Source organism: Anser anser (assembly GCF_964211835.1).
Source record: "Anser anser genome assembly, chromosome: 11".
NCBI classification, from domain to species: domain Eukaryota; kingdom Metazoa; phylum Chordata; class Aves; order Anseriformes; family Anatidae; genus Anser; species Anser anser.
The window spans coordinates 23,893,237-23,910,729 of NC_139732.1; the positions used below are offsets into that span (position 1 = coordinate 23,893,237).

General features: G+C 54.7%; 1 protein-coding gene and 1 long non-coding RNA gene across 14 annotated transcripts in view; one reads left to right on the plus strand and one right to left on the minus strand.

The window, feature by feature from the left end:
- Positions 1-17,493, plus strand: part of ZFHX3 (zinc finger homeobox 3) — a 623,242-nt gene that overhangs the window by 443,565 nt on the left and 162,184 nt on the right. For 9 of the 13 annotated variants that reach the window (XM_083851816.1, XM_083851809.1, XM_083851814.1 and 6 more), the window contains one exon: positions 6,968-7,331. The exons of 1 other annotated variant lie outside the window; for it this stretch is intronic. The gene's annotated coding sequence lies outside the window, so the exon portion shown is untranslated. Of the gene's footprint in view, positions 1-6,733; positions 7,332-7,789; positions 8,001-17,493 lie in introns of those variants that run through there. 3 more of the 13 variants (XM_083851811.1, XM_083851810.1, XM_083851812.1) reach the window with 3 other exon arrangements.
- On the minus strand, positions 1,626-6,574 carry LOC310905489. Its single transcript, XR_014589062.1, has 2 exons — positions 2,635-6,574; positions 1,626-1,917 (listed from the first exon to the last, which is right to left on the minus strand). It is a non-coding gene; the product is annotated as an uncharacterized lncRNA (long non-coding RNA).

Sequence of the window (17,493 nt, forward strand, 5' to 3'; positions counted from 1 at the left end):
ATACCAGGAGCCAGGCGGCTGGGGTGAGGGCTCCCCCATAGTCTGCTGTCCACAACCGGCCCCTTTGTTCTGCGCGCCGCACCAGGTATCTCTGCAGTTCTTGCGTGCTCGTTCTGGCCGGAGGAAGAAAGAGGCTCTGCTAGTGAATTGCTTTTGCGAGAAGCAAGCTAAAATGAGGAGGAGGGAGGGATGGGCCTGGTGTCACCGTGTCTGTCCACCTCCCCCCCCCCAGGTGCAAAACAGTTAATCTCACCTTTTGATAGAGGCAACATAGAAAAAAATTAGAGACAGCAGCAGACAAACATCAGACCTGGCTGCTGCAAATGGACAGGCTAGATGTGCCCCCCAAATCAGCTCCAGCTGTAAAACACTTCAGGGCTGATAGAAACCACACGCATCCCAGGCATAACCGATCTGCAAAGCTGCATTCCAATAAAAATGCAGCATAGACATAAAAGAAATACTGACTGGGATTCCCATCCGGATTTGGGTGCCGGGGGGGGAGTGGGGACAACACGACAGGGGAGGCAATCCTTCCGGCCCTGGATCTGTCCTCTCTCTGCTTGGGTGCAGGGCTGAGTAAGGAGCAGCTCGCTGAATTGCAGAGGGAGGAGCGGAGCCTCCTTTAGCCGTTGCTGCAGCTCCCTGGTGTTTGGTTCCCAGATCCCAGCCCTCAGAGGGCACAAATCAAAGCAGCTATACAGGCTAATAGGGGAGGGTCAGGGTTAGCTGCAGGGTACATCACTGACTGAAATCACATGCTGGAATCCGAATTTAAATAAGCATGCCTCACGTCTGGGGCTGTACTGCAAATGTCAAATGTGCTTATGTTAAATACAGGTAATATTCTGAATGTACGTTTGAGAACATGATTCTTTCAGATACCTTGTCTGATGAATTTTGCATCTCATATTTGTGATTTATTTTATGCGAAGTACACACTCCCTTCTTCTTTCCACCTTTTGTGACAACTCAGGTCTTAGAGGAAATAAAAATGTATATACATATATAAAGAGGTAAAGATGAACTATCTGGTTAACTGTAGCAAAGATGCTATGTCAGATCAGGTTTCTCACTGCTTAAAACATAGGCTTTGAGTCCATGGTTACTCTATAGTAAGTACAGCTGGTATTGGTGCTTACCTTAACAAACAATTTGATGCAGGCTTTTCTGCAAACCTCCATCTTAATTCTAAAATAATTTGGAGGGGAAGAAGGCAGCTGGAATATTTTCTGAGGTGTTTTTGGTACCTGGCTTAGGGTGAAAGGTGCTAGATGTGTGACGCTGTGGCTTGTTTCTGGCCCGTTGAGGGGGGTGACTGTAGGACTGCAGGAACTGTGGGCAAGGGTCCCTCTGCCTCGGTCCCAGCTCAAAAGACCCAGGCTGGCCTCAAGGCCGGCGTGTTGTTCTTTTAGTCGCCGCATTGACACGCTCTGAATTTTGTTGAAACTACCCTGTAAAACGGAACTCTTCTCAGTGCTGAAAACAATTTCATTTTCTTTTCTAATTTGGTGGGAATTGTAATTTTACTTTGTAACTTATTTCCCTCTCTTTCCTTTTAAGATGGTTCCCAAACATTTATTGTGGAATTTTTCATTTAAAATAGTTTTCTAGGGAAATTACTGTGACAGTGATTTAATTGTTTAATTAAAATCTGACATTGATGACAACATAAATACAATAAGCATGAGGTGATACAGGCATTAAACAAGTGCAATTGTGGAACACATCCATAGAGTACTCGGAGCACACAGAACAGCTCACAAAGAAATGATGTTCAATATTTATCAGGTTAGTGAGTCCTAATTAAATGCCAAGACTTTTTTCTTCATTTCTTAAAAAAAAAAAATATATATATAGATGTATTCCAAGTGCTTATTTCCATCACAAACACATCTACTCATCTTGTGTTTAGGCCTGTGAAAAAGCAAATTCGTATTAAAAATCTGCTAGTTGACTTAAGGGCTATGCACTGAGCCTGACTACAGCAACCTAGCCAGAGGTTTTGAGATCGCTGGAACAGCCCAGCGCTGTCCCACCACTCCCACTGGCTATACTAAGTCCAGTGATTACAAAATGGATGGACAGATTTCTTTTAATAATATAGTAAAACAAATGGAAATATATTGAAGACAAAAGAAGAACGAGTGTTCCTCTGAATATGCTCCCCCAAGTTCAAATCTCTCCAAAATCCTACCGTATTTCTTCTAGAGAAATACATGCAACCCCCTCTAGCATATCCACACATCTCTCTCAGCAGTAAAGGAGTCAGCCCCCTGCCCATTAAACAATACATACACGCTTCCAGAAAAAATGCACGTTATCTGGCTAGAACTGCTCAGCAGTGCGTCTCTCCAGCCCTCTGTTTCTAAGCATTTCTGCCTCCCAACAACAAACGTGCTGCTGTTGGAATATCCCTTTCCATGCCTCTTGCTGGGCATCTTGATACGGTATCTGATCGCTTCTGCAGCTTACGCAGCCCTTCGCAATCAGTCGCTTCTCATCATCTGCACTTTCACCCCTTTCCAAACTCCTAAATAAATGCATCTGCTCTGGTTTAATTCACGTTAGCCTTCCCCCTTCTTGTATGAAACTTCATGCAAACAAACTTTCTGAATAAAAAAGAAAGCTTACCTGGACAATGCTTTGAGTATAAAGTAATAACTGATAAAGCCAGACACCCCAACTCCAGTACAGGGATTTGATTGCAAATTTCCATTGCAAAGGAGTAGAGGGAACTGGAAATCTGACAAATGCCTTCAAATTGACCTGTGTTTTCACAATGCACGCTGTGTTTAAAATGAATGGCAGACTTTATCATTTGGAGCTCCTTCAAGGACTCCAGCCTTCTACGCTTTGTTCTAATTCTTTAGACATATTTCCAAGAAGCACAAGGCTATGCGAGTGGATGACATTATGGAGATTTCTTTTTCTAAGCAGGATTTTTTTTCCACGATAATTTTTAAAACCTGAATTTAGAAAGATAGCCTGGAACTTCTCCCCTGCTATACACATCCCACATCCATACATTCACCCCTAACGTCAGTTCAGCGGGCAGCCTGGCAGGCCTCTTGCACCTTAAGGTTTTGGTCCGATTCCCACATACTGCTGAGTGGAAACAGGCAGCGTACAGCCAGACTGGTGGCTGAGGAATGTGATACGGTTGTGGCTCCCCCCAAATTCACAGTAGTCAACTGCTTTCACCACAGCCGCCTGCAAATCTGGCCCACTCTTGCCTCGGGATAGATCTCCTAAGATGCTCAACAGCCCAAGCGTGTTTCTACAGGAGGACTTGGGCTCCTTGCAGAACCACAGGAACCTGAGGCTGCTTACCCCTATGCTACATGTCAAAGAAAACAATTATCTTTTTTTTTTTAAAAAAAAAGTTATGTCCAGAAAGCCATATGCGCTGCCTCAGAAGCTGAACATTTTGCATTAAAATTGTTCCTCTTAATTAACAAATAGTAGAATTTCCCTTAAAGCACTGGTATTAGTTTATTCAGAGTAACACATAAATGAAACTATATGATTCTGTGTACAAATATGTCACATGCTGCAAGAGAAAAAATAGGGTTAATTTAATAATTCAAGTGTCTTTAACAAGTTTCTCATGGGAAAAATCTGTCTTATTTTTCCTGCAGATCTGATACTGAGAGATTTTTTTCTAAGCACAGTAAAAGGCATTTGAACCAAAGATCCAATCCAAGGATATGTAAAGCTACATATATAGAAAAAGGCATCCGTAGTATTACAGATAAGGTCATATCAAGATTTCCAATTAAAGCAAGGGTAGTCTCCTTGTATTTTAGAAACTGGTTTGTCTTACCTAGAACAAAGAAGTCTTAATGGAAGTTAATTTTCTAGAGGACAAATGTGTGCACGTATGAGTTTGAATGTTGTACCTAACGATCACTGTACAAATTACTCCTTAATTCCTTCGATTTATTTTGCTATTTGTACAGTTGTCTATCTGGCTGGTGCTCCAGTTATTGCTTGCTCGCTTCCTTCTCTGCGCACACAGACACACACACACCCCGCCACCTCTTTTTGCACCCCGGTAAAAATGGGAACTCTTCCATTTCTCAGCCTCTGAATGCCTGTGGTCAGGATGAGGGGCAAATCTTTGTCCTCCGCTTCATCTGGCTGCGTTTCTCTTCGCAGCTGTAGCAGCGGTCGCTGCCTCATCTTCTGCCCTTACCAGGAGGGGAGGGAGATGCCCTAGGACTTGACCCCACAGCAGAGGCTGCTCTGGCTGGACCCAGCACCCAGGAGGGGTGGGGGACGCGGTGCGCTCCCCTCTTCCCGCGTAACCCTCCCGCTCCTGGGTGCAGCCGCGCTCCCGGCGCCTCTGACCCCGGCGACCGCTGCCCTCCTCCCTTTCGGGGCACTCGGGATCACCGTGGGAGCATAAAAGGACAAGAATGCAGGAGCGGCGAGAGACTGTCACAGGAGGGCACAGCGCAGCACAGCCAGAGGAATAGCAGGATTGCCGAAAAGAGGGATGTTTGGTTTGTGTTAACTACCCAGACAGACGCACTTCGGCATGTTTGCGTTTATGGAATCCATATGTTGTCATGGGAAATTAAAGGACAGCAACACAAAACTAGAATTTGCGACGCAAATGCAAAGAAAACGTACATGACTACCAGACTCTGCATTTGCACGTGTTACTGCTAAGGTGCCTGTTTCTGGAGGATCAGCAAAGTTATTAGATTTGCTCGCCACCTTCTCCACATGTTTACTTTTTCTTTTCTCTGCAAAAAGTGTACACAGGCAGCACCCATTCTCAGACGGGTCCACTGGATCTACAGCCTCTAGTGAAAATATGCACTTCTTGTAAGTTATACCAACTACTAAAAGACAAGGGTTACTTTATTCTTGCCTCAATTTCACCCTCAAAACACGTTTGTTCCATATTCAGTAAGAACAACAGTTACAAATTACATGCACCTTTACAGATAGCGCACCAAGCAGCCCTGAGAAATTCTACTTGCCTGAGGGCTCGCTGGGTTGGGGTTTGCCTTTCTTTTTTTTGGAAGGGAAAATAATATTACAGTTACTCCTCCATAAAGCTGGACACACACATTTTGAGCAGGAACAGACAAATTTTTAAGGGCAGCTTTTAAAGACAAACAAGCAATGCATTGGAGTCTATTCATTTCACAAGCCATAAGACCTCATACACAGCATGCGCATTATAACCGTACACATTCAGTGCTACATTTATAATATTCAAATAACCGTGGCACCTTGATTCTTAAATCTTCCAAATGCAAGACACTTCCAGTAACGTATCAACTAGTACAGCCTTTCTTCAATTCCTAGGAAGCTTTCCTCTTCATTTACCCCCCCATCCCACTAAAGGGACTTGTCAAAATTTCAAATGACCACCACCACGTTAAGAAATATGGAAAGCTTGATACATTTCATTAGAAATACCAACAAACATGCAGTTTATTACCTTTCAGTATAAAATACATCTACATTAAGGTTCTCCAAAATGGAAAAACTGACCGCAACCGCATTCCTTGTTCAATGCTATGAAACAAACCGGGAAGTTAATTATTTAGGTTACCATTAAAAAAAAAAAAAAAAAAAGAAGAAGAAAGAAAAAAAATGCAATTTGAAAAGCTTCTTTAGGTTTTCAAAAGAGATGATTTAATTCAGCTGCATTTCTGCCAGTAAGAAAACAGTCTCTTATGGGAAGATGAAGAAAACATATTCCTGAATCCTGGATTGAGGCTCTTTACTGGTTCACCTCCTAAAATTCAAATCCCCCATTCCCAGCAGTCATCTACATTTTTCACCAAGGTTGGCTTGGAGAGGAAAAAGCTGCTGGAAATAAAAATAAAAAAAAAATGTAAATAATAATCAGAAATGGCTGCAAACAGAAAGGGGAAAAAATGTTACCGTAACACCAGAGAAGTATTTATTTAATCAAACCAGAGATTCTGTTGGGACTGGAGGAATGTTGCATCCTTTCCTAAAAAAAAAAAGGGGAAAAAAAAAAGGAGGGGGGGTGGAAGAGGAGGGGGTGGGGGGAGAAAGGAGAAAGCAAGAAAGAAAAAAGGCAGAGGCACAGCCGCCTCCTGGAGTTCCCCATTGTCCGGGGCTATAGAGAGCCCCAGAATGGCATTAAACTCACAAAAGGCATATTGTGCAGGGGACAAAAAAAGCCCCTTCTTCTACAATAACTTTTAGCTTCTTATTTTTAGAAAATGACAAAGCTGTTGCCAGCGATGGCTGGTGAAACCTGTAGCCCGGCTCCCAGCGCGGCTGCCCGCGGCCGTATCGATCAGCTGTCCCGCTCCGAGAGGCGGCCGCAAAGTTTGCGGGGAGCGCGGCCCGGGGCCGCCCCGCACCGAGGGGATGCGCGGGGCCGCTCCTCCGCGCCCGCCCCGCGCCGGGGGCGCCGCGGGGGCCGGGGCCGGGGGCGCAGGCACAAAGTTGCGCTCGCCGCCGGCCGCAACTTTCCCGGCTCCTCCCGGGGAAACTTCGGCGGCGGCGGCGGGGGTCGTCCTCGCCCTGCCCTGCCCTGCCCTGCGCGGGGCGGCGCGGCCCCGCCCGGGGCGCGGGGGCAGGTGGCCCCGCCGAGCGCCCGGCCGGCGGCGCGGTGCGGAGCGGCGCGGAGCGGTGCGGAGCGGGGCCGGCCGCGCGCCCCCTCCCCGGCGCGGCGCTGCGCGGAGCGGCGCGGAGCCCCCCCGCCGCGGGCTGGGGGCCGGCCGCTTGCCCCAAGTTTCGGTGCGGCGCCGCCGCCGCCGCCGCGCTCCCCCCGCCCGCTCCTGCTCGCTCGCTCCCTCCCCCGCCGCCTGGGCTGAATCTTATTGATCCAGAAGGTGGCTAATTAGCCCTTCCCGTCGTGCCTGGGTAATGAGGCACATGCGCACTGCACTAATCAGCCATTTTTTGCAGGAAACTAATTAGCAGAATAAAGATCCAAAGAGTTTTTTTTCTTCCCAATCATCAGATCTGAGTCCGGGCGCTTCCTGCTCCGGCGACCGCCAGCCCCGCCGCCCGCTCCGCTCCGCGCCGCTCCGCCCCGACCCGACCCGAGCCGACCGCCGCCGCCGCTGCTGCTGCCGCCGCCCGCGGCCCCCTCTCTCCGGGGGGCTGCAAACTCCCCGACAACGATGCCGCTGCTGGGCAGCGGCGGCGGCGGCGGCGGCTCCCGCTCGGCTCCGGCTGCTGCCCCCGGCTCCCGCTGCTGCTGCCCCGGGCCCCTCCGCGGAGCGCGCTCCTGCCGCCGCAGCCGCCGCAGCCTGCATGGGATCTGTAGCCCCCGCGCCGCCGCCCGGGATTAAAAGCGCCGCCGCCGCCGGAGCAGCGACCGCGTAAGTGGCAACTTTTCTGCCCTGTCCCCCGCGCGGGCTCCTCCTGCTCGGGGCGCCCGGGCTGCTTTGCATGGGGCTGGTCCGGCCCCCCCTCCCTCCCGCTCCCACCCACCGCCCCGGATCCCCCAGCAAACTTTGTGCCGCTCGCCGGCCCGGAGCCCCGCCGCCGCCGCCGGGGACGCGCAGGTGCCGGCGCCGCGGGGGCCGCTGCGCGCCCGCGGAGCCCCCGCCCCGCCCGCCGGCCCCGGCCGCGGAGCGCCGGCAGCCGGGAGCCGAGCGGCGCTGCCCGGCTTTGTGCGGCGGGGCGGCCGCGGGGCCGCCGGGCGGCGCGGAGCGGCGCGGAGCGGAGCGGAGCCGGGCGCCGGCCCGCGCCATCTGCATAATCGATGGGGCGGCGGGGCCGGCGGCCCGCGGGGGGACGCGGCCGGGCGCGGGGCCGGCGAGGCCGCGGGGCGGAGGCGGCGCCGACGCCCGCCGGGACCCCCCGCCCCGGCGGGACCGGGCGCGCGGGGCTCCGCGCGGTCGGGGCCCCGGAAACAAAGGGGCGAGGAACTCCGCGGAGCCGCCCCGGGCCGAGCGGGCGGGCGGCCCCCTGCCCGGACCCCGCGGCCGCGCTGCCCGCGTGGCTGCGTCCCCGGGACGTGCTCCGGAATAGAATTGCAAATGAGAGTAATTATTATTTTTATTTTCGGCGGGCAGGCTCGGTTTTGGAAAGAATGCGGCTAGGGGGATGGGAGAGGTGAAGGCAGCAAACGCCACCGTAGGCCGATCCCCCCCTTTCTCAGTTTCAGTTTTTAATTACTTAATGCCGAATCGCGCGGCGCTTATCTAAATATTTGCAAATGCTCTTTCCTATTGATTCCTCTGAATAAACTGCTCTCCTCGCCTTCAGAGGGAAGGCGATTCGTACTCTTTTGAAACTAAACCTCGGAGGAGAGTATGTGCTTGTGTGGGGGGACACGTACGTGTGTGTGTGTATATGCGTGTGCATGTAGCACGTACACATGTTTTTTTAAAGTGTGAATTATTTATAAATTGGGTTTGGGGTTTTCTTTTTTTTTTCCTGAAATTGCTAAACTCCTTCCCCCGCTCTTTTTTTTTTTTTTTTTTTGACTCTGAGAAAGGTCTGTTTCTCTTTCAAGCTGTGCTTGAAGCTGCTCCTGGGGACGTCCAGCACTGCGTGGCCGTGCAGTATATGCGCGTGCCTTCCTTGTCTGTCTGTCTGTCTCCTCTCCTCGCTCCTGTTTAATATGGAGCAATTTTCTGGAGGCTCGGTGACTCCCTCCTTAGGGTCACATTGAGTTCGAATCTGACTGAAGGTGCAGGAATCCTGCGACGGGGGAAATAAGAGAATAGAGAGAATGGGGTCAAGTTGGCTGCTTAGAGGCCAAAACTCCCACAGCTGCCTTTAAAAATATATATATAATATTTGGCTTTCCTCGCCACGTTACGAGTCGCAGCCTCCCCTTTCAGGTATTTTCTTTACAGCTTAAAGCTTGCTTTTCCTTTTGCCCCCCCTCCCCTTCTAGGGGAGAAAGGGGGGGGGAGGAATAAAAGGAAAAGAAGTGGGGGGGGGGGGAAGAGGGGAAAAAATAAAACCCATTGAGTTTAGGCAAATAAGGTTTGGTCTCCGTATCCTATTACAAAGCACTTTGAATATGCAAGACATCACACAAGACCAGTTATTCCAGTTACGACAAACTTAAAAAGAGAAAAGCGAGGCATGTTTAGATTGTAATTTGTTAGAGCAAGAATCGTATTTAAAACTCTGTCTTTTAAATAATTTTTTTTCCAGCCTCGCATTGTATCCGGCCCTGTTCTGATGTCAAGGGTTGGTTTTCTTTCCATCGTCATTATTATTAAAATCTTTCAGCTGAGTTTAGGAAGACCGCTGCGAGCGACGCATTTTCTGTATTTTTGTTCCTGTATCTCGGAGGAGAGTTGGCAGGGATTCTGTGGTTTGCAGTTACACAATACGTTATCGTGTTTTTAATCACTAAATCATTGCAGCGGTTATAGATTTACAGTCCCGGGGTATCGCCGAGCGGGGCTGCGGGGCCGCCGCCGTGCCGCGCCGGGCTCCGGCCGCTCCCCGCGCCCCGGCCGCGCGCCCCCCGCCCCCCGCCGCGCGCGCCCCGACGGAGCTGGCGCGGGCCCGGGGCCGCGGCGGGGCCGGGCCGGGGCCGCCACCTGCGCCGGGACGGGCCCGGGGGCGCGGGGCCGCCGCGGATCGGGGCCCCGGGCGGCGTCGAAGCGGCGCGTCCCGAGCGGGGCGGGCAGGGCCGGGGCTGCCCCCTGCGCCTTCCCCCTCCGCCGCGCCGCGGGGCCCGGCCCCCGGGGCTGCCCTGCGGCCCGGTGCCGCTCCGCGGGCGGCCTCGGGCCCGGAACAAAAGCGAACAAAAGGCGCGTTAGAGGGGCGAGAACCTCCGCTGCCGGGCGCGGGGCTCGCCCGCCGGCCGTTCCCTCTCGGCCGCGGCCCCCGGGGCGCAGCGGGCACCGGGCGGGCGGCTGCGGCCCCGCTCCGCGCCCCCGCCTTTTGTTCCCGGGGCGCGGGGCTCCGCGGGGGCTTGCGCGGCCCCGTGCGCGCCGGGCACCTCGGCGCGGCCTTGTCGCGGCCGCTGTCACGGCAGGGCCCGACGGCGGCAGCCCCGACAGCAGCGGGGACCCGCCGGCCTCCCCCGTGTGCTGCGGGAACCCCGCGGCGCCGAGCGGGAGGCGAGGAGCGGCGCGGGGCTGCGGGTTCGCCCTGGCGGGGCCGGCAGCCCGGCAGGGATCGCGGAACCCCCGGCCGACGGACGCGTGGCCGGCCGCGTCTGGCTCCCTGGTAGCACTTCCCTCTGCTTTCCAAAATAGCAATAGCGATAACAACAATAAAACCGGTGCGTGGTCAAGCTGAATAATGAACAGCAGGCTTTTTGCGTGGACTTTATTCAAACACTGCGATTTGGTGGCGCCTCGCTCCCCCGAGCGAGCGTTCCCTCCCGTCGGTGCCAGCCCTGCTCGCTGCAGCGGGAGTCATTCGGCAACCATCTTCTCGTGGCCGGTGGCGGTGGTTGCACGAACACCGGGCCGGGCGCGGTGTTTGAAGTCGAAGGTGTCTTTGCATGGGAGAGATCAGTGCGATTTCGGAGAGGCCAAGCGTGTCACGGCTGTCGCTCTCCTCTGCCGGAGCACGCCCGAGGTTTGGCCTTTGTGCGGCGGTGGGGCTGCCCTGGCCGAGCTGGCACGCAGGCACCACCGGCTCCCGCTCCGTGCCCTCTCCGCGTGCTGCTGTCGGGCCTGGGGCCCCTCGAGTGCAGGGCCGTGACCGACCGTCACTGGGGGCCACAGCGTGGGAAGCCTGCGGGGCTGCTCCCTTTCGCTCGTCCTTTGTTTTCCTGCAGTGGGGTGTCCCCTCCCAGCCCCCCACCCCACTGGAGCGGTGTCGTGGCCCTCGCGGGAGGTTTACACCTCCGTGTGCTGGAGGAGAAGAGCGGCCTGGCGAGAGCAGCGCTGCGGCCGAGCGGGGCCGCCCGGGGCCGGCAGGGCCCAGCGCGTGGCGGTGGAGCTGTCGAGGGCCGCAGTGGCAGCGGAGTGGGAATCGGGACAGCTGTGCGCAGGCCTGGGCGCAGCCGCCCCTAATGGTTTTGACGGAGCTGTTGTGGTCTGTTGTCTGGAAAATCTGCATTCTGCGTCGTGCCCGAGGGGGGCCTCGGCACCGCAGACCGTGGCGCGTACCTAAATATAACCGCCTCGCGCCGAGGGGTGAGGTGAGGGCAGGAGGGAGCCCGGCCGCCGTCCCGCCTCCTGCTTTGTCTCTGATCTGCAATTCATGCATTTTTATTTGCTCCTGAGGTCGGTTTTGTGTGTAGGCAGGGATTGGAGAAACAGATAAATTCCAGCTAGTTTAAAAAAAAAAAAAAAAAAAAAAAAGGTGGATGAGGAGGGCTTCCCTGGCGGCTGGGAAGCTGGGGCTCCTCGCTGGCGTGCTCTGGACGTGGGCGCCCGTGCCTGCTCCCAGCCTGCCCGGTGGGGCCGGCAGCGGGCCAGGCACCAGCTTCTGCTGGTGTTCTTCCTCCTCCTCCTCCTCCTCGTCCTCCCCCCAGATGTTGTGGGTCCCGCTGGGGTTGGGCAGCATCTGCCCTGCTGGATGGACGTGTCCGTCTGTCGGCGCGGGGAGGTGGGTGTTCATCTCCACAGCAACCGCCGGCTGACGAGCGGCGGTGCTCCGCGCCAGGTGCGCGCTCTGTGTATGTTCAGAGACGGAGCGTAAATATTGTTAAAAGTTGGTTCCCATCTGAAGCGGCTCCCGGCCGGGGCAGGAAGCCCGCGGTGCGGTGCGGCCCTGCCTGGCAGCAGCGCGGAGCCGCCTGCAGCGGAGGCGCTGGCTCGGAGGCCGCTGGACGGCCTCTGTCCAGAGCTCTCCTCCGCCGCGAGCGGCCCTGCTTCGCCCTCGGGTTTGCTGCTGTGAGGAAGATACTTGGCTGTTGATTGTAATTTCATTATGTCACAAGTGCCAAACATGCCTCTTGATAATAAAAGGCAAAGCAGCGCAGCAGTAATTTCCCCCCTTCCCCCAGAAAACAAACATTTCCCAGTGATTTGGATCGTACGGTTCACGTTGCTGGGGAGTAGGAAGGTGCTATCCCTGTAGTCCCTTGGCTTTTAGATCTTAAGTCTCGTAAGGGCTGAGTTATTCTGGTGCCTTTGATGGGAGTTGATGCTGGAGCAGCCGATGCATTTAGCAGCTCTGGTAAGAGGTTTTCTCCCATCCTCCCCCCACCCCGTATCTGGGAAAGTTGAGCCTTCGCGGCCTGCAACACGTTAGCTCTCAGTAAATGTTTATTTTGATGGCACAAGCAAACCTGCGGAGAGCCAGTCCCTGCCTGGGGGGAGCAGTCGCGCTCCAGGAGCGGCTCCTGACCCCACAGCGTCCCCGCAGCACCTCGGGGCCACCGCAGGACCCCGCTGCTGAGCGAGGCGCCCGACACGCCTCGGGCTGGTGTCGGGCTCGTGGCCGTGCTCGCCTGGCCCCAAGATGGCTGGTCGGCTGGGGTTGGTGGCAGGGGTTTTAACCCTCCTCTCTCCACGCCGCCACTGACTGCCTTGCACAAACAATACAATGCTCGCCAGAGGATTCAGAGCGTGCGTTTAAATGCTCACAGTAACATCGTGGTGAGGTGCTTGATCACGCTCGGCGGGATTGCCAGGTTTCCTCAGTGGCTGTGTTGTCTGGTGAGGGGCTGATAGTTTTTGGACTCCCTGTCCCCAGAGCAGGGGGAGCCGAGCAGGACATACAGGTGCAGCCAGTTGAGTTGAGGTCAGGTGCGTGTTGTTTGGGATGAGGGTTGAGGTCAGGTGCGTATTGTTTGGGATCCTTCATCAAGGTATTTTTGGTGAGAAATTGCGTAATGGGAAAGCGTGCTAGAAGGCCTGGAGGCTGGCTCAGGAGACTGAGTGGGGGCGTGCTCGAAGCATAGAGCTGCTTGGTGTCACAGGCATGCCCCTGTGGGTTACAGGGCTCGCTACTCAGAGTTGTTCAACCCGCAGGTTGAAGGCGTTTTGAATTCAGGCTGTGCACGGCGGCTTGTGTGTTTCACCTGTACCTCTTGTGTTGCAGAAGCTGGGACGCCTCCAGAAGCAGAGCAGAAGGGTTGCCCCTGAGGAGCTGGGGTGCGGATAAGCTCCTGCATCCAGCTGCTGAGACGGCGCGATGAGGCCGTCGCTCTCCTTAGGTTTTGTCCATCCGACAACGTTGGGTGTCGATACGTGGTGGTGGGAGCCGGTCGCAGATGAGCTTGCGTGGTGGCACCGCTGGGGTTCTTCGGAGCCCTCCGAGGAGCGGTGCCGGGCGGCCCTTGCCCTGGCCCGAGGCTGCTTTGTGCCAGCCTGCTCTGGGAGCCAGCGCACCGCTTCGGAGCGGGAGCGCCTGGCCGCCGTACCCGTGTCCCTGCGTGCATTTCCGATGAGCAGCCCCTGACTGCGCCAGACAGAACTGTAGATGTCAGGCTTTGCACAGAAAGGAGAGCGGGGAGGGAGGGCGAGGGAGAGACGAGCGCGCAGCAGCGGGGCTGTGAGTTTCAAATTAACCTTCTGCTTTGTTGATGTCTAACGCGAAGCGCCCCCCGGCCCCCCCAGTGTAATGCACACTGGCAAATTGCGAGAGTCGAGTGTGATTTACATAAAGCTATTAGGAGGAGCCAGCAGCGGGAAGAGCGCTTCGGCGGTGGCCCTTGGGAGCTGGAGCCGGATGCCCGTGCCGCTGGGCAGAGCTGCTCCGGCGCTGGGGGAAGGGAGAGGGGCTTTTCCCTTCCTTGGAGCAGTGGTGGGGAGCAGGGGCACGGACAAGTGTCCTGGGCGTTGTTTGGCCCTGCCGCAGCCACCGGAGGTGAAAGGAGCCTGATGGATCCTCGCCCTCAACTCACAGGGCTCGGGGCGCTGCTGGCTCCTGCAGGATGCTGCAGTCGGCTTTTTTGCCTTCGGTTTTGAGGAAAGGGAATCCCAGCCTCTCCTCGTGGAGACAGGCCTGCAGCGTTGGTGCGTTCGCTCCTCGAAAGCTCCTACAGATGTCTGAGCCTAAATTTGTCCTCTTTTGTTTTCTCCTGTTAATTTTGTCCCTTTTAGTTTTGCATATTTCCTTTCCAAGTTCCTTTCTTCTGGCTGTTTTTCATCTTCATACAGTTAAAAGCAGCTTAACACTGTGAGCTTGTTTGGAAGTCAGAGGATCCGTTTCAGTTCTGACGCTGGCTTTGGGCAAGCCACCAAATGTTTGCCTCAGCTGGAGTATGAAATGGGATAATACTTGGTTCACATGCAGAGACTGTAAGTGGGGGTTTATTATGAAAAATCATAATGTATCTTAAATTCCCAAAGTATTGTTACATCCTTAAATTTTGTTCTGTGTTACTTTCTCCCTTCTTTTTTTTCTTCTTCCAGACAATTCGCAAGCTGTTATGCTTTCCTCCTGCTGCTTTCAGGTACATACATAAATATCTTCCTACCTGGAGCTGTAGGGCTCTAGCTGTGATTGTGTAGGAGGTCTTGGAGAAGGATGTCCTTTCCTCCTCTGTCCACGTTATACGTAGAGAATTAATTCGTTCTGTAGACCTGCTTGTTTTCCCAGCGCCTTGAATGTGCTGCGGGATTTTGTCCTGGCATCTCAGAAGAGGAGGGTGACCAGCTGGGGTGATACCTCGTGGTGGCAGAGCCGCGCGTTACCTGCCTCTCGGGTGCACGGCCGTACCTCCGGGCTTCTTAGCAGGCGCCCCGTTTCCCTGCCTTGCAGTGGGCGCAGCTGCTGCTTGCATTTGTTGCAGGCCTTATTCTGTAGGCTTGCTACGAGCGGGTGCCTGGAGTCCTGGTTTTGTTGACCTTTCCTTGCGTAGGGGTTGCGTGTGTGTGAACCTCCCTGCCTGAGCCGGGTTTTCCGTCAGCTCAGCCTGACGGCAGGCGTGTGACGCACCCACCTCTGCCGGGATGGGGAGAGGAAGCGGGTGCCTGGGCTGGGGGCTCAGGAGCACCCGTGGGGCCGAGGAGTCGGCCTGGGGGCAAAGAGGTTCTCCTGGAGGGGCCTGGACAACTCCACGAGCTGGGTCGTGCCTCAAACCTACGCTCCGGTGCTGGAGAAGTGGGCGGCTGGTGTTCCTCTGGTAGCATCTCCTCATCCTTCCTGTTTCTGTGGCTTTCTGGAGCACACCGCACTGGTGCGTCAGCATTTGTTGTTTTAGAGGCTCCGAGTCTCAGCGGTGCAATGCGTGAAATCGTGGCAGGTGTACCTTCTGAACCCGTGTTCCTGGGGATGAGCTCGTACAGGAGGCGTGCTGGCTCCTGTACCACAGGAGAGCTGCGTGGAGGCGCGGGCCAGCAGCTGAGCTGTGTTGGCGGCCGTGGGGTAAGGAAGGAGGAGAAGTGTCCGTGGGGCCGGCTGGTGCTGGAGGAGGGCAGGCGGGGTGCAGCAGGCAGTGCCGCGCGCCCTGTGCCCTCCGCGTGCTGTGCTGTCGTGCGTGGAGTGGGACGTGTGCTGCGTGCTGGCCCCTGGGAGGGTGCCTCACCACCTCGTGCCTGCTGCCGTTTCAGAAACCGTTTGCTTGGCCAGTGGCAGGGTCTGTCTGAAAGAGCTGCCACGGAGTTTTCCCTTGGCTGTCTTATTTTAAGCAGTCTCTCCCCTGTTTTCTTGTTATTTTGAGCAGAATGGAAGTCCTGGAGGTTTGCATGAGATCCTGGAAATTCCCCAGGTGGGTCTGGTGCCAGAGCAGCCCTGCATGAAAAGCTCCCTTCATGGCAGGCTTGCAGCGGTTCCACCTGAAACTGCAGATGTTTAAGCAACGGAGCAAAATTCTGAAAGTGCCTAGGGAATTGCTCGAAACAAGCCGAGGAGGAAGGCTTAGCTCTGCGCTGCGGAGCGCTGGCTGGCTGGGGTCCGTGTGCAGGCAGGGGGAATGTAACTTGCTTCTCCCTTGAGATCTCCCAGCTGTGCTGGGGCCGTAGACCTGGTTGCCAGAAGCCCCCTGCGAGGTCCTAGTGCAGTTGGCGACGCAACCGGGAGCGTCCCAGCCAACTGTTCGTTCACTGGTGCTTCTCTGGGTAACGTCACTCCGTGTCTCTGCGGTGATGGATGCTGTCTGGAGAAGAGATTTCCATCCATCTGGTAAAACACGGTCTGGTTACTTGAGGCAGGACCTGGATGTCAGGACTCTGGTTTTTCTTCCTTCAGCCGTCTTTTTCACAGCCCCGCTGTGCTTCTGGGTATCAAGCCCCTGAAGCAGCGATGATTAGTGAGATGCTTTTGATGAGATTCTGCAAGAAGCCGTGGCTATGCTCTGGAGATTGTGGATTATGTGGTTTCTCTGTTGCTGGTCTTCGGCGCTGATACAGCTGTCTGCTGTGTTCAGTCCCCTGTCAAAAGCACGTTTAGGCCTCTTCTGGTGAGGAGGGGCGGGACAGTGCAGGGCACAGCCCGCCGAATTGCTGAGGCCGTGGAAGAAATACCCAAGTGCGTGGCTCATTACAGAAAGCAGAGAACACGAGCAGGCCACCTCCCTCCTTACCGCCTGCCTTGGCCTGTGCAGAAGGAGCCGGATGCCTCACGGAGCTTTGCAGAGGGTTCGGGCCTGCTGGGCACCAGCCGGCAGTGGCTCACTCGAAGCAGGGAGCAAGCTCTGCAGTCGCAGCTCTATGAGGCAGGCAGGGAAGTGCCACCTCGACAGAGACGAGCTGGCAGAGTAGGGCTCGGGAGCAAAGTTCTTGTTTGCTGCAGGATTCGTTCTGCGCCCTCAGCTTTGGGCTCTGGCTTTCCTGGGCTTCTGCTGGGGCCGACGGTGTTTGGGCTCAGGACCCTGGTGGGGTGGTGGGAGCAGCGGTCGCTGGCGTGCAGGCTCCTGGGGGCTCCGTGCGTGGGTCCTGGTGATCACGTCCCTCCACGGAAGCTCAGCAGCGCCGGCCCAGGAGAATGTTCTGGATCCCTGAAGCCTGGGTGGAGGTGTAAGGCAGGGTTACAGTGGATAAAACATGGGAATCCCAGGGCAGGTTTTAGCTGCAAAATTGATGTTTGTCGCTGCTTTCAGGGATTGCTCATGCCTTCTTGACAACTAGAAATAAAACAGGACTCAGGGTCATACGGTACAGATCGTTCACTAGAGAAGATAATGGTGCACAAGGGCTTGTCTTGGTAGAAGCAGCTACTTTGGGTACTGCAACAGAGAGGACGGAGGTTTTGTTCTTTAACAATTTCATTGTGTTGAGTGTAAATGTGTTTTGTTTTGTTTGAAGGTTCCTTCTTCCTTGTATGAGCCTCTTGCACAGCAGAGGAAGAGAAACACTTAACAAAAATAGAGCATGTGTTTTCTTAAAATGAGATTGCTGTGGCATGTTTAGGACTTGAAACTGTGTGACTTTGAAGTTGACTTCATTTCACGCTGGTGATATCCTTTTAACTGTCTTAAATAAACAATACAATTCAGCTCTAAAAGTGTCTTGTGAAAAGCTGTGCTTGGTTTCTAATTCTGACGGTTTCAAAGATTTTCATAACAAATATGCTCATCTTACTAGCAAACCTTCCTACTTAGAAAAGTTTGCGTTGATTTATTATTATTTTTTCAAAGGAAATACTTACACATTAGAATGCCCCGTGGACATTATTTCCAGTTCAAGAATGGTTTATTTTAGTTTGGCTTAATTGAATTGG